Consider the following 15,588-nt stretch of genomic DNA (forward strand, 5'->3'; position numbering starts at 1 on the left):
TCCTGGATCCGACTCGTCCCCCGAGTCAATCCGTTGGCCCGATCGTCTCGAGACCGGGCGTGGCTGCTGCTCTTCTGCCGATACCGGTGCTTGAGCCGGTTCCTTTAGGAGCTCGTCCTCCTTTTCGCTAGGCAACTCCTCCAAGTCCTCCCCGTAGAGATTTTTGGCTGAGTCAGCTAGAATTACCTCGACTTCTGCCGCCGATCGAAGACCCTTTCGCCGGGCCGATGCTTTCGCTGCTGCCTCCACCAACTCCTTTGACGGAGGGTTAAACAGTGACTTTCTCCCGGGTTTTAAGGCTTTCCCTTTTTTGGTTTCCGCCACGAATCTTTCCACAATGACTTCACACGTGTTCTCGGTGGCTTCCGCTATTAGTTCGTCTTGACTTTTAGCTTTTGCCCCGGACTTCGGCCGGGCCGCCCCCTTGCCTTTCGTTGACTTGGGGCTAATGGGGCTAAGAAGGACCGGAGGGTTCAGGATTTGGGCTTGGGCCTCTTTCGAAGCTGCCGCCTTCTTCCTTCCAGCTGCCGGTTGCCTTCTGGGAGGTTTGACTACCTTTGCCGGACTCTTCGAGGTCCCTGGTTGTGGTGCGTCTGCCCGGCTCGTCACGGCCACTGGCTGCGGAGTCTGTGCCTGGCTCGTCGCGGCCAAAGGCTGTGGAGTTCCTGCCTGACTCAGGTGCTTAGCCAGCACTGCCTGAATCTCAGATGCTACCGGGTCGCTTGCCGTACCCGGGAGGACGAATTTCCCTGTGGCCAAAGCCGACCACAGTTTGGCCAAAGCGTCTCCTGGAAGGACCGGGTCTCCGTCTGGTGTGACAAACGGGACCTCGACCGTGGCAACCGCGTTGCTTTGGTCAGCTTCTGGGTTAACCCTACGGCGTTTAGTGCGCTCGTACGCCAGTCGCTTTTCCGTCACTTCCTTCTCTAACAGGCGAAGCTTTGCCTCTTCAATTGCGTCCCTCTTTCTCTTTTTGGCCGCGCGAACCTCGTGTCGAAGAGCGTTCTGCGCTTCTTTTTCCCTCCGAATTTGAGCTTCGTCCTCGTCGAACTTGGCTCGCTCTTCGGGAGTCAAGAATGCCAAGGCTTCTCTCTCCAACTTCTCCGCTTTAGCGATCTCCCACTTGTTTTTAGGCTTTGCCGTCTGCAAAGCCAAGGGTGGAGTTGCCCCTGTGAGTTCGTAGAACTCAATCGGAAACAGGACCTCGAGAAGCTTCCAGCCCTGTCTCTTTGCGTCCTTGATTTTCCCTTTGCTATCGTCGGTCACGAGCTTCGTAGCGTATGCCTTGATGTTGGCGATAGATTCGTTGAGCTCCCTGGGTGGGTCGGCCACGAATACCTTGGCTTGGGCGTCTTTGCTCGTGAATTTCGACACTGCAAACAAACAGAAAGAGATTAGTTTTCGTCAACTTTAGGTCCGTATCAACCAGATTTTCAGGACCGTCTTTCACGGTTTCTACTTTGGTTAATAACCGGTTCGAAGGACCATGTGAAATATCGGTGAGCTCGGCGATACTTCGCTGGGATTTCTCCCAGTTTGTTCGGCCGGACCTAGAGCTATCGATCGCTCAATCGGTACTTACTTTCTAATCTCGATCGGGAGAAGTAAGTCTTGCTTCGGCTGAAGAATGTGTGAGTTCTCGTACAGGCCTGCAAAGACAAATCAGACTAAGTTAGTGACTTCGGCACTAACTCAGAATAGACGAGCGGTTCCAACTGCTCGCAGAGTCGACTGCAAGTTGGCCGGGAGTAGAGGTGGGTTAGTCCCGGGATGGGGCCGTTCGACGGTTGGTCGTACTAGGCGCCCGAGAAGGAGAGCGAGTGCCGTGCTACTCGAAGGCACAGCAAGGCGTGTGCTCCTTCCAGTCAGTCCTTCGGATGTGTCCGAGTCCCGACACTTAGAATGCCCGTAATCGAGAGCGATTCTAAGTCCCAACTTTACAAGTTTGTTTTACAAAGGCTGGCCTCTCGACTGAGGCTGGCAACCTGAACAGTGTTCAATACAACGGCGCTTCGAGGCCGAGTGACTCTAAGACTCGAGTAAGAAGATCAATAAAGAGATGCTTACTGTTTGAGTGCTTGTGAATGAGTGATTTATTAGCCCGCATTGGCGCTGTGAAGTAAACTACAATTACAGGCATGGTAATAACAACATTGTCAAATTATAACATTTAATTAATGCGGACTATAGGAGGCGCGAGTCTCGCCCTTTATCTTCTTCGCGGCGGGCCCACTTAGAATGGGTAGCCTCGGGGCGGCACGTGTCTTGCCTCTTTATCGTCTTCGCGGCTGGCCCATTTGGGGTGGGTAGCCTCTGGGTTTCTCGAGTAATGGATTTTCTTCTAAGTCCATTCTCTCTAATTTCTTCTAAGTCCCAATGGATAAAATCCGCACGCGCTTCTTCTTCTACGCTGCAATCTTCCGGCCATCCTGGGGTTACGGATGCCATCCGCCGGAGAGCTCTCTATCTCTCCGGCTACTTTACTCTAGTCTGGCCATCCAATTTTGCTGGATGTACTACACCAGACTCTTTACTACTCCGACTATCTTACCGAGTTGATAGTCATTTGCTACCCCGGTCTGCTCTCTTGCTCCGGGGTAGTATTTCGATAGAGTCGTCGAAATATTTCTAAGTCCATACTTTAAGAATTTTTATAAACAGGGGTGCCTTCCCTATATAGGAAAGTAGCTAATGTTCCGCCGCATAATGTCTTGGTTTGACGGCCCATTTTAAGAGAAAGGTCGGGCACATGGGCCTGACCTGCCGTCCGACGGTTTCCGAGGACCGTCGATTTGTGTCGGTGTTTACATGCATTATTCGGCGGGGTTTGTAGCTGGTTTATCCGTCCAGCACCTCGCGCTGGTCCGGATCAACCCCCGTCGCATTCTGAGCAGCGGGCTTCGGTTTCCACGCTGCCTGCGCTCGGTCGCGTCTTCGTACTTCAGCTCTGAGCTGCTTGGGTGTTAGATCTTCGTCATCTATCCACTCTATCGGGTTAGACCTTTCGAGGTCGGCCGACGCCGGTACGTTTACCACCGGCATCTTCGGTGGACCGTGTCGTGGTCTTGCTCCCGTGGCCGGTGCCACATCTGACGGACGATTCGCATCTCCACCGTCCACACCCGAGGCACTCGTTGTCTCTCGCGGCTGTGCCCCATGTGGCCGGCGACTCGTAGCTTTATCACCGTCGCCCGGACATTTCCCAGTTACTCCGTCAAATGCCGAGGCAATCGTTACCTCTCGTGGCTGTGCCACATGTGGCCGGCAATCCGTAGCCTCATCGCCGAGGGCCGTGGTATTCCACACTATATAGGAAAGTAGTGGATGTTCCGGGCAGTAACTGTACGAAAAAGTCGATTTCCGAATTTTTGCCGGACTTTCACCTGAGCTCAGGCCGGGCCGCCCGCTCAACTGCCGCCCGGTCACCACCAAAAACCGGTCTTGGAAATTTTCGGACTTAGAAATTTTTTCAATTTTCATTTTCGACAACCTCTTCCCTATATAGGAAAGTAGTGGATGTTCCGGGCAGTAACTGTACGAAAAAGTTGATTTCCGAAATTTTGCCGGACATTCACCTGAGCTCAGGCCGGGCCGCCCGCTCAACTGCCGACCGGTCTCCACCAAAAACCGGTCTTGGAAATTTTAGGACTTAGAAATTTTTTCCAACTTTTTTTCTTTCGCTCTTTCTCTCTTTTTCAGCCGCCTTTGCTCGTCCCAGTGCCGCCTATAGCTTCACTATCCATCGTCGGGACTTAGAAAAATGTTTCATTTTTTTCGACTTCGCCTTTTCTTATTTTTCAACTTTTTGACACTGTCTCGCTTCGCCCGTCAGATCGACTTCATTTCCATAGATATCAAGTCACATCTTTCGGCCAAAGCTCAGCAGCTTTTTGACATTTTTTGAAAATTTGCTATTTTTTTCATTTCCAACTTATTTTTATTCCTGTCTGTCGTTCTTCTTCTCTCTCTTTCTTTGTCGCGGTATTTCATCTACTTTCGTCCGCCAATTTTTTTATTCAAGCTTTCATTTTCTCTCGGCTGATCGTTTTTGTCCAATATCCACGCAAAAAATGCGAGCCAATATAAAGATCAAGAGGAAATTTGACGGCCAAATTATCATTCCGAGTGCCGCTCTACGGCTGGCTACTTTTTTTTCTGTCTTTAACGCGTGTCTTTCACTTTTTTTCAACTTTTTTCCAAGTTTTTTTCTCTCTCTCTCTCTCTCTCGAAAAAAAAGACAAGTCCACAACACACAACTGACGAACGATTGAGACTTCTGCCTTCTTTTTCTGCCTTTGCCTTGGACAAGCCGCCGCGCAAGCATATGAGATTTTTTATCGCGGACTGGTCTCATCTGGCAAGACAAATCTTCCGGTCTCATTTGAAGGGCTGAGTCTCAAAAGATCGCAGTGTGAATTTGGACTGCTCTACCGTGTACAACACCCCGGCCGGCACTCGAGTCGTCTACAAATGATTTGGCGTCTGACCTCTGGGTTCTCGCGCAACTTTGCAGCTGCGCTTACTTTAGTCGGGTAAAAAGAAAGAGGCGAACCGGAGCATGACTGGCATTCCCGTAGAGGATACCCAGCATAGCCGTCAGAGAACCTCCCCTCTGAAAACCGCGGCTCGAGAATGAAGCGCCGACCAGGCATTCGTCCGAAACGAAACGAAAAGGCCGGAACCCCCTCGCTGATGGAGCGAGTTTTAATCTCTAACTGAGACGGGTCTCGTTATAGCCACCCAGATAAAACGTCGAAACGAGTCAAAAGACGCTGCGTATCATTGCCTTCCTCCAGCATCGATTCTACCTTCAGGGTCAAGCTCAACAGGGTCTTCTTTCCCCGCTGACGAAACAAGGCCCGTTCCCCTTGCAGTGGGTTCGCTAGATAGTAGATAGGGACAGTGGGAATCTCGTTAATCCATTCGTGCGCGTCACTAATTAGATGACGAGGCATTTGGCTACCTTAACCCTTTATCGACCGCCACAAAACCGATGGTCGGATTCGATTGAATGCTCGATCGAAATATCATTGAGTGGTCCTAAGACCACTCATTAAAAAAAAATTCGGAATATCCGATTTTTTCCGGCCTAACCGCGTTTCGGCCACCGTTGTCCCGACAGGAATGTCCCTTCAGGCGGACATGGTCTCTAAAAAGAGACACTTTTTTCGACTCGAGCCGTCTAGCGGGACAAAAAATTTGTCCCGATAGTTGCATGCAACTACCACTTGTTCAAATTTTCGTCCCGACAGACGGCTCGAGTTTTTTTCGTCATATTTGTCCCGAGAGACTTTTGCCGTTTAATGTGCCTCTTGTGTCCCGTCAGGCGGGCTTGACTCTCATTCACCTGGCAGAATGAAAGGCGCCCCGCCTGACGTTGAGGTCTTTACCATCGACCAGGGGTCTTTCCAGTCGACGGCTCCTTATGAAAGGAATAGGATCTCTAATTAGAAAAGTCAGTCAGATCCTTTGTCGGACACCACTTTGTCAAGTACCCGCTCTTTCGAGTAAAAGTGCACAAGACATACGAACAAAATACAAATTTATTCTAGGAAATCATCATATTCATCAATTATAAAGCCATCACGTCGGTTAGTATCTTCTAGCTCGTCGGAATCAGCGGATGAAGAAGAACACTCCTTGTTGGTTGGCTCATGGTCAGAAGCTTGGCCGTCTGATTCCTCCGAAGCGGAATAGACAGCTTCCACCTCGGCCAGCGGAGCCTCCTCCTCAAATAAGTAATTCTCATCATGATACTCGACGAAGCAATTTCTCTTCTTCCCGAGACACAAAAACACATTACATTGCTTGCACTTTGAGAATGGTCTTGATTCCAATTTTGTTTTTGTCGTTGCCTGGCACCACTCGCACCTGCCTCTCGCCTCCCCGAAGATGGGTAGATGGAGACCCACACCAGTGAACCGAATGTCGTCCCTTACACTCAGTCGACTTTTACGTCGCTTCGCTCCTGGTTCAGCGGAAGGGTGAATGGTTGGCATCATTCGCCCGGCTCGACCAGCTTGGTTTTTATTTTCATTCAGGGCGTGTGACAAAAGACCCATCGTGACGTTCCGTTTGAATTCGAGAAACGTCATCGGAACTTCGAAATTCTCCAGATAATTCTCCTCGACCTAAGTCAAGAAAAAAGCGGAAATTATTGTGTGTTTGAAGTTTTAATTTCCGCCATCTGCGATCTCACCATATCATTGAAGCATATCCAGCTGTTGACCAGACATGTCTCCAAGAGAGAGTATAAGAGACGGTGCCACCATTTTTTGGCTTTACGGTCTCTCTCGTAGTAAGAACGCAGCTGGTTCGCCGTGTCTACACCGCCCATGTTATTGACATAATCGTCAATAGCTTTTGGACAAGACTTTGTTTTGAACGAACCATCACGCTGCTTTCTCCTGACCTTGACAAGATTTGAGCCGTGATAGTTGGAAGCGACCCGAAACGCCTTAGTGTCTCTCCATACGAAGATTCCCTTTCGGCATGTTCCGGGCTCACCACCGAACTTGGCTGCAAATTCGTCCGGCCGCAGGTTCGACTCATTCTTCGTCATGATGGGTTGGTTGACCCGACTTGGAAGAATCGTTCCAACGGCGTTGACACCGTTCTCGCGGAGCTTGTCCAGGAGGGCAATGCTCGTAAAGAACCGGTCAAAGGCCACTACGAAACCTTGATCTGTCAGGGGTTGACAAAGATCAACGACAACTCTCTCCACCGCCTCGTTATTACGAGATCTTCCTTGCTTTTCCCCAAAGCGAGCTCCTTGATAGATCTCAAACTTATAGGTATACCCACGATGGCAACAGCGGCTCCAGATTTTGAAACCAGACTTGATCGGTTTGTTCTTCATCGTCTGCCTCAGCACTGAGCGGCCTTTGAATTTGACCATAGACTCGTCGATGCTCTGACCCCTAGGAGGCTTTCTACACGCATGATAGCGTTCATTGAGTCTTTTGACCAGAGGACGGATCTTACGGATAGGATCCGGTCGCTCTGGCTCCTGATCCGGGTCGTCAGAATTAGGGTCAACATCATCCCATGGGCTTGCGCAAGCTATGTGTTTGGATATGAATTTGAATCGCTCGCGAGTCATGGCCTGTTGAATTATTCCGAGCCCGAGACCAGCGTCTGGTTGCTGCTCCCAGAACATCGACAGCTCGGGCAGACGGTGATATCCGATCAAGAACTGTATGCCAAAGAAGGCTACAAGTTCGTGGTCTGTGACAAAACCTCCAGCAGGCAACCGCGGGCCGATTAACCTGCCTTCAGGCTTGCCACCCACTTTTCGAGACGGTGGCGTCTTCCTGGAACTCCAGAATTCAGCGATGTAGTCATTTTTTGCCTCCCGAAGAAGGTACAAAGTGTCCTCACCACCAAGCATCGACTTGAAAACTCCGAGGGGATTCGAAAAACGATTGAATTGACTCAACACGGGGCCTGGTTCTTCTAGGGGTGCAAACTGAATTGCCCTTTCCTGGAACTGAGGCCTCGGTGAATCATCATCAGCCCGTGATTGTCTCCCAACGTCGCCCCAGACTTTGCATTCTTTCCAATTCCGGTTGACGGCTTTATGTTGGGCGACTTTTTTGGCATCGGCCTTCTTTTGCATGTTCAGCTTGGCCGAATCTGAGTTCGTTTTTTTGGCCAGCCGGAACGGATGCGCTGTAAGCACGCGAGGCCCACGACACCTCAAAGTCGCGTTCGTGAGACCGACCTTTTTCCCTGTGTAGTACCGTGTCACTTCACCATCGGGATCGGCCGTTTCAGAAGAAGACCCTGCTTTAGTTGGTCTTCGGGTCTTACTTCTGGTTCGTTTAGGTGGGGAGGAACCACTCTCTGAACTGTCTTCACGATTCTTTCTTTTCCCCGTAAGTCTTTGAAGCGTCGCCGGTGATAGAACCAATCTTTCCAGTCGAACTTTAAGGTCTTTCTTTATGATTGGTCTTTCCACCGGCTCCTCTTCTTCTGTCCCAGCTTTTTGTTCTTCCTCCTCTGAGGCAGATAGTTCGTCCTCTATTTCCGGATCCTGATCAAGCTCCGGCCGCTGCGAAGCAACCAACTCCTGACCAGGCTCCTCATCCGGCTCCTGAACCGGATTCTCGACCGGCTCCTCGACCGGCTCCTCGACGGCAACCGCCTCCTCCTCCTGATCTTGAGCCTCATGTCCGGTATCAGTATCGATGGACGGCTCTTTATTCCCAGCTTCTCGTTCCATTGCCTCTTTTAATTGCTGCCTTTTTAATACAGCTGCGGCGGCGGCTTTCTTGGCAGAATTTTTCACGGCTCTCGACTTAGTATATCTTGGGTCTCTCTTTTTAGTTTTCGCCATTTTTAATCAATCTGAAAATACAGAATCGAAAAAAAAGGCCCGATTAGTCTTTGTGAATTCGGCAAAAGGATAACGAATTGCCTTACGTCCTAAGCCTTATATGACGGTCTTATTTTATCATGCAGGGGAAAAGCATGCACATGCAGGAGTTACCGGGGCTGATTCTTATCCAGCGCCTTTCACCGCCTTTCAGAGTTTCCTCACGAGACAGCAGTAATCAACGCACGGATAAGAAATTACAAGAGGCTTTGTGTAAAATTTAATTACACGGGCACTAATATCGCCTCGAAGACTTCAAAATCAATTCAAAAGAACCGTTGGACGGAAAGGAGCTCAGCTACGATGGAAAAGAAACTACAACTAACGCCGAACCGGACAACTTCCCATTCTGCGTCTTCGTTCCATTCCCCAAAGCTCCCCGTCGATACCAAAGTTTTTGCGTCGAAGCTACTAAAGAAATTTCGCGCTTTCCTTTTCGCCTCTTTCGCCTTCCCTTCGATATCTATCCATCCACCGGCTTCAAATTCACTTGAACCCTTTTTTTATTTGTATTTGAGGAATCGCGGACACTTAAGTCGCGCGGCACCCAGATAGGAATAAAAATAAATAAGGAGCATCGGGCGGAAAGGAGCTCAGCTACGATGGAAATGAAACTACAACTAACGCCGAACCGGACAACTTCCCATTCTGCGTCTTCGTTCCATTTCCCAAAGCTCCCCGTCGATACCAAAGTTTTTGCGTCGAAGCTACTAAAGAAATTTTGCGCTTTCCTTTTCGCCTCTTTCGCCTTCCCTTCGATATCTATCCAACCACCGGCTTCAAATTCACTTGAACCCTTTTTTTAATTTGTATTTGAGGCATCGCGGACACTTAAGTCGCGCGGCACCCAGATAGGAATAAAATAAATAAGGAGCGTCGGGCGGAAAGGAGCTCAGCTACGTTGGAAATGAAACTACAACTAACGCCGAACCGGACAACTTCCCATTCTGCGTCTTCGTTCCATTTCCCAAAGCTCCCCGTCGATACCAAAGTTTTTGCGTCGAAGCTACTAAAGAAGTTTTGCGCCTTCTCTTCGCCTCTTTCACCTTCCCTTCGATATCTATCCAACCACCAGCTTCAAATTCACTTGAACCTTTTTTTTTTATTTGTATTTGAGGCATCGCGGACACTTAAGTCGCGCGGCACCCAGATCCCTAATTCCCTGGGGAATTCATTACAATTACGCCTTCGATTTTCTTTCATCCGTGTGGCCCAATATATTTCTGACATCTCTGATCTTTGTTTTTTTTTGAGGAACACAAATAAAACCTCGCGATTTCTGACATCTCTAACCAGGCTGGGATTTTGATAAATTGCAGCCGCCTGGAGGGACATATCTGGCGGAGACTTATACGTCCCGACGGTCCGGATCGAAGGTTCTCGTGTAGACTTCGTTCAGAGCCGCCTGACGGGCCAGAAATGTCCCGTCACCGAAAATTCGGTAAAATACGAGAAATACTCGTTTTAATATCTCTTCCTTTTTATCATCGAAAGACAGTGGGTCAATTAATTTTTCGTTGTAAGGCAATTCAATTCTGTAGGATGCATTTCGAGATATCAGCTTTGATAGGAATGAATTTAGGCGATTTGAAATCTCTCGTGTCTGTGGGTGAGGTCCCGCCAGATCCTACTGAAAGCCGTCGAAAAAAAAAGTCCCGTCAGTCGAAAAAGGGTTAAGAGAGTCATAGTTACTCCCGCCGTTTACCCGCGCTTCGTTGAATTTCTTCACTTTGACATTCAGAGCACTGGGCAGAAATCACATTGCGTCAGCACCGACTTGCGGCCATCGCAATGCTTTGTTTTAATTAGACAGTCGGATTCCCCTGGATCGTGCCAGTTCTGAGTTGGTCGTTCGATGGCGGCCGAGATCTACCACGAGCGCCCGACTTTTGAGGGCCAAACACTCGGGAGACGATGCCGAGCCGCTCCACCGGCAGCGATCTGGCCGAGGACCGAGCCTCAGCGCGAAAGAGTCCCGAAACGAGAGCTTTCCCCGAAAGAAAAACCAACGCTCGAAACAACCAACGCACTTCGACCCAGGCCTGACACGTCCGCCGACGGCTTCGCTTGATAAACTCAGCCCGACCGCCTCGACCCTCAGAGCCAATCCTTATCCCGAAGTTACGGATCCAATTTGCCGATTTCCCTTACCCACATTCATCCATCGACTAGAGGCTGTTCACCTTGGAGACCTGATGCGGGTATCGGTACGAGCAGGCGCGAACGTCCAACAACGTAACCCTCCCACCGGATTTTCAAGGGCCAGCCGAGAACGACCACGGACGTCGCAGAAACGCGACGCTCTTCGGGATAGCCTTTGACAGCTAAATCCATAACCCTCTCGCCCCGCGACGGGATTCCAGGGTCTCGGTCCCTCAAGCAGAAAAGAAAACTCTTCCCGGGGTTCTCGGCAGCTTCTCCGGTTTGTGTCGCGTTACCGCGACCGTGACATTACGAGGGTTAAAGTCGTTTTATCGCGGACGTAGCCGCAGCCTGGTTCCGGAATCAGGACCGGATTCCCTTTCGCCTTAACCTGGGTGGCGTCTCACGTTATACGATACATGGTTTCATATTTTCGAAGGCGCTGCGAAAGAAGCATGCGATGCCATAACGCGATGAACGGTACTAGGAAAATAAAAGAGACGGGAGAAAAAACAATCAAATACCGGCTAAGAGAAATCAAAAAAAGGAAAAAGACACTTCTTTAACCTTCTATCATTCTCACAAGCTTTCTTATTCATGTGTTTTCTTTGACCCCGCAACTTTACATTTTTTCTCTTCGCGCACACCACAGAAGAATCACCGACACACGACTCAACCACAACCACGCCCGCTACTCATACAATAGATGCAACACATCACGCCCGTCACTAGGTCGGCTTTCGCCTGCGGCTTAGGATCGACTGACTCATGTCCAACCACTGTTCACATGAAACCCTTCTCCGCGTCAGTCCTCCAGGATCCCTCTGGAGTATTTGCTACTACCACCAAGATCTGCACCGACGGCGGCTCCGGGCAGGCTCACGCCCACAACCCTTCTACGCTCACCGTCGCGACCCCCCTACTCGTCGGGGCCTCAGCGCCGTCGCTCTCTTCGAGCTGACACGGACGTTATTCGCTCTGCCGACCAACGGCCCGGTATAGGCACGACGCTATAGCGCCTCCCATTTTAAGGGCTAGTTGCTTCGGCAGGTGAGTTGTTACACACTCCTGAGCGGATTCCGACCTCCATGGCCACCGTCCTGCTGTCTTTAGCAACCAACTCCTTTTCGTGGGATCAGAAATGTGCGTCGTTTAGGCGCCTTAACCGGGCGTTTGGTTCATCCCACAGCGCCAGTTCTGCTTACCAAAAATGGCCCACTGGGCGCTCAGATTCAAATCAATTGCCGCGGCCTCAATCAAGGAAAAAGGCCGGGCTTCTCACCCATTGAAAGTTTGAGAATAGGTTGAGGTCGTTTCGACCCCAAGGCCTCTAATCATTCGCTTTACCGGATGAAACTCCGTTTGTTCTCTTTGCGAGCACCAGCTATCCTGAGGGAAACTTCGGGGGGAACCAGCTACTAGATGGTTCGATTAGTCTTTCGCCCCTATACCCAACTCCGACGATCGATTTGCACGTCAGAATCGCTGCGGACCTCCACCAGGGTTTCCCCTGGCTTTGTCCTGGCCAGGCATAGGTCACCATCTTTCGGGTCCCAACGTGTGCGCTCTGGGTTCGTCCGGCCGACTCGACCAAACCCTTTTAAGGGGGAAAGATCTCGCGAGCATTCGGACGCCCTGGGGTTGCGCCCGCTCTGTTCGAGACGGGATCACCCCTCGCGGATGCACCCTCATCGGGGCCGCTTCACTTTCATTGCGCCTCGCGAGTTTAGTTTGATAATTTCTCGACGACTTGCGCACATGTTAGACTCCTTGGTCCGTGTTTCAAGACGGGTCGGGTGGGACCCGACTTCTACTCTCCGCTCTGGGCCTCCACAGGTTGAGCACCGCAACTTTTTCTCTTTTACAAAAAAAAGCTACGACACCTCCCGGGAGGAGACAGGTCACGACCGGGCAGTACTGTTGGGAAACGCCGCGCTCGTCATCACGGCACCCGCAAAGGTAACCACGAAACTCGCTAACGGACGCCCCGTGTAACAGACACCCAGTCGGTCGCGGAGTCCTACTAGGCCCCCCACTTGCGGACCTTGGCGTGGCTATTGCGATCGCAGAACGACTTATGCAAGAGAGCCGCCAATTCAGGCAGTCTCCACGCAGCGTTAAGGGCATACAACCAAGTGCCGGGAGCGGGGACTTGTTCGACCTTCGAGGGCCCACCCGTTTAACCCCCTGAACGGTTTCACGCACTCTTGAACTCTCTCTTCAAAGTTCTTTTCAACTTTCCCTCGCGGTACTTGTTCGCTATCGGTCTCGTGGCGATATTTAGCCTTAGAAGGAGTTTACCTCCCGCTTAGGGCTGCACGCTCAAGCAACCCGACTCTTGGGAAGGGATCCGATGCACGGTCTCGGCTCGTCTTATCTACGGGCCTGACACCCTCTGTGGGTTGCTCGCCCCGTTCATGGAGACTTGGACGATAGATACCGGACAGACGCGCACGATCCTCCCGAACACCACATTCCTCGGCACCCGCTCAACCGGGCGCGAGGTTCGGTGCTGGGCTCATCCCTGTTCGCTCGCCGCTACTAAGGGAATCCTTGTTAGTTTCTTTTCCTCCGCTTACTGATATGCTTAAGTTCAGCGGGTAGTCTCATCTAAACTGAGGTCAGAATGAATTGTTTGTTTTCAAAAGGAGACAACACTTTATCTAGCTCGACAGACTTTGGCGTTTTAAAGCCGGGAAAGATGGAATAATTGCCGGTTCAAATTTTTTTTCGAAATAAAGCGAGTCTCTCGTTATTCGCAAAAATTAATTTACGAAAAGTGACAGGGCGTCCTGCGGCTTTTTGTATTGAAACAACGCGGTGTGCGCGAGCCATGCTTTGCATAACGATCGGTTAGAGTGAGTGATAATTCGCGGTGGTCGACACTTCGACACGCCCGGCGCACACACACAACTAAACTCGCGTTGAAGCGGTATATCGCGCACACGCAGCCGACACCTTGTTCGAGAAGATGTGTTTATTTCTTTTTTTTTGAGTTGGCTCAAAAATTTCCCATCTGTTTTGCCATCGAAAAAGGTTTCTTTTGAATAGAGAGGAAAAAAACAAAACAGGGCGAACCTTCTTTTATTTTTCCCCCTTTTTTGTATTTGAGGCATCGCGGACACTTAAGTCGCGCGGCACCCAGACGTTAGAGATTCGGGAGCTTTTATGCGGTCAGGCCGGGTGAAAAATAAATCTCGCCGCGACCCAACATGCAAAACCAAGACTGAAAAAATCTCTGTTCGTTCATCATTCGACCGACCCTCAGTCAGATGTGGCCCGAGCGAGAAGCTGGGCCGCCATTTACGTTCAAGATTTCGATGCTCCATGTGTTCTGCAGTTCGCATGGATTAGCGCACTTTGCTGCGCTCTTCATCGATCCACGAGCCTAGTGATCCACCGTTCAGGGTCGTATATAAAACGACATATTCGTTTTCTTCTCTCTTTTTCTCCAACCCGCCCAAGCAAATGAATGCGAGGGCGGAGAAAGAAAGCCAGAAAGGAAATGTTCCGATAAACACTCGTTTATCTGAACTGGTGTGAATTGGCGTGCACTGGCGTGCACTGGCGTGCTCTGGCGTGCACTGGCGTGCTTTGGCGTGCACTTGCGTGCTCTGGCGTGCACTGGCGTGCTCTGGCGTGCACTGGCGTTCTCTGGCGTGCACTGGCGTGCTCTGGTGTGAATTGGCGTGCACTGGCGTGCTCTGGCGTGCACTGGCGTGCACTGGCGTGCTCTGGCGTGCACTGGCGTGCTCTGGCGTGCACTGGCGTCTTTTTACGTGCACTTGCGTGCTCTGGCGTGCACTTGCGTGCTCTGGCGTGCACTTGCGTGCTCTGGCGTGCATTGCCGTGCTCAGGCGTGCACTGGCGTGCTCTGGCGTGCTCTGGTGTGAGTTGGCGTGCTCTGGCGTGCATTGACTTGCTCTGGTGTGAATTGGCGTTCACTGACGTGCACTGCGTGCTGCGTGCTGCGTTCTCGTGCACTCGTGCACTCGTGCTGTGTGCTGCGTGCTCTGGCGTGCATTGACGTGCTCGTGCGTGCACTGGCGTGCTCTGGCGTGCACTGGCGTGCTCTGGCGTGCACTGGCGTGCTCTGGCGTGCATTGACGTGCTCTGGCGTTCACTGGCGTGCCCTGGCGTGCTCTGGTTTGAATTGGCGTGCTCTGGCGTGCACTGGCGTGCTCTGGCGTGCATTGACGTGCTCTGGTGTGAATTAGCGTGCTCTGGCGTGCACTGGCTTGCTCTTGCGTGCATTGACGTGCTCGTGCGTGCACTGGCGTGCTCTGGCGTGCTCTGGCGTGCACTGGCGTGCTCTGGCGTGCACTGGCGTGCTCTGGTGTGATTTGGCGTGGTCTGGCGTGCATTGACGTGCTCTGGTGTGAATTGGTGTGCTCTGGCGTGAACTGGCGAGCTCTTGCGTGCACTGGCGTGCTCTGGCGTGCACTGGCGTGCTCTGGCGTGCACTGGCGTGCTCTGGCGTGCACTGGCGTGCTCTGGCGTGCTCTGTCGTTCTCTGGCGTGCTCTGCTATGCAGAACTCAAGTGCTTGACAATAGAAATCCACTACCCGACAATAGAACTCAAATAATTTGAATAATTTTTAAAAATTCAAGTGCTGTGATGTGCGTTTTTCTCAAACTTTTTGTTCATGATTTGCTCTATAAATTTATTGATTAAATAGACTTGAAATGGTGTATTGGACATTGATTTACACATCTTGTAATTAAAAAATGGTTTTAACAAGTTAAAAAAATTATTGTAGCAACTTCAAGTGCTGAGCTGTTCTCTGCTGTGCTCTACCGTGCTCTGGCGTGCACTGGCGTGCTCTGGCGTGCACTGGCGTGCTCTGGCGTGCACTGGCGTGCTCTGGCGTGCACTGGCGTGCTCTGGCGTGCACTGGCGTGCTCTGGCGTGCTCTGGCGTGCTCTGGCGTGCTCTGGCTTGCTCTGGCGTGCATTGACGTGCTCTGGCGTGCACTGGCGTGCTCTGGCGTGCACTGGCGTGCTCTGGCGTGCATTGACGTGCTCTTGCGTGCACTGGCGTGCTCTGGCGTGCTCTGGCGTGCACTGG

General features: G+C 51.2%; 1 non-coding gene across 1 annotated transcript; it reads right to left on the minus strand.

Moving 5' to 3' along the window:
• Nucleotides 1-13,777: 13,777 nt before the first annotated feature.
• LOC124338716 lies at nt 13,778-13,930 on the minus strand. The gene has a single exon (XR_006917957.1). It is a non-coding gene; the product is annotated as a 5.8S ribosomal RNA (ribosomal RNA).
• Nucleotides 13,931-15,588: the final 1,658 nt, after the last annotated feature.

This window comes from Daphnia pulicaria, chromosome 4 (assembly GCF_021234035.1).
Source record: "Daphnia pulicaria isolate SC F1-1A chromosome 4, SC_F0-13Bv2, whole genome shotgun sequence".
Taxonomy (NCBI): domain Eukaryota; kingdom Metazoa; phylum Arthropoda; class Branchiopoda; order Diplostraca; family Daphniidae; genus Daphnia; species Daphnia pulicaria.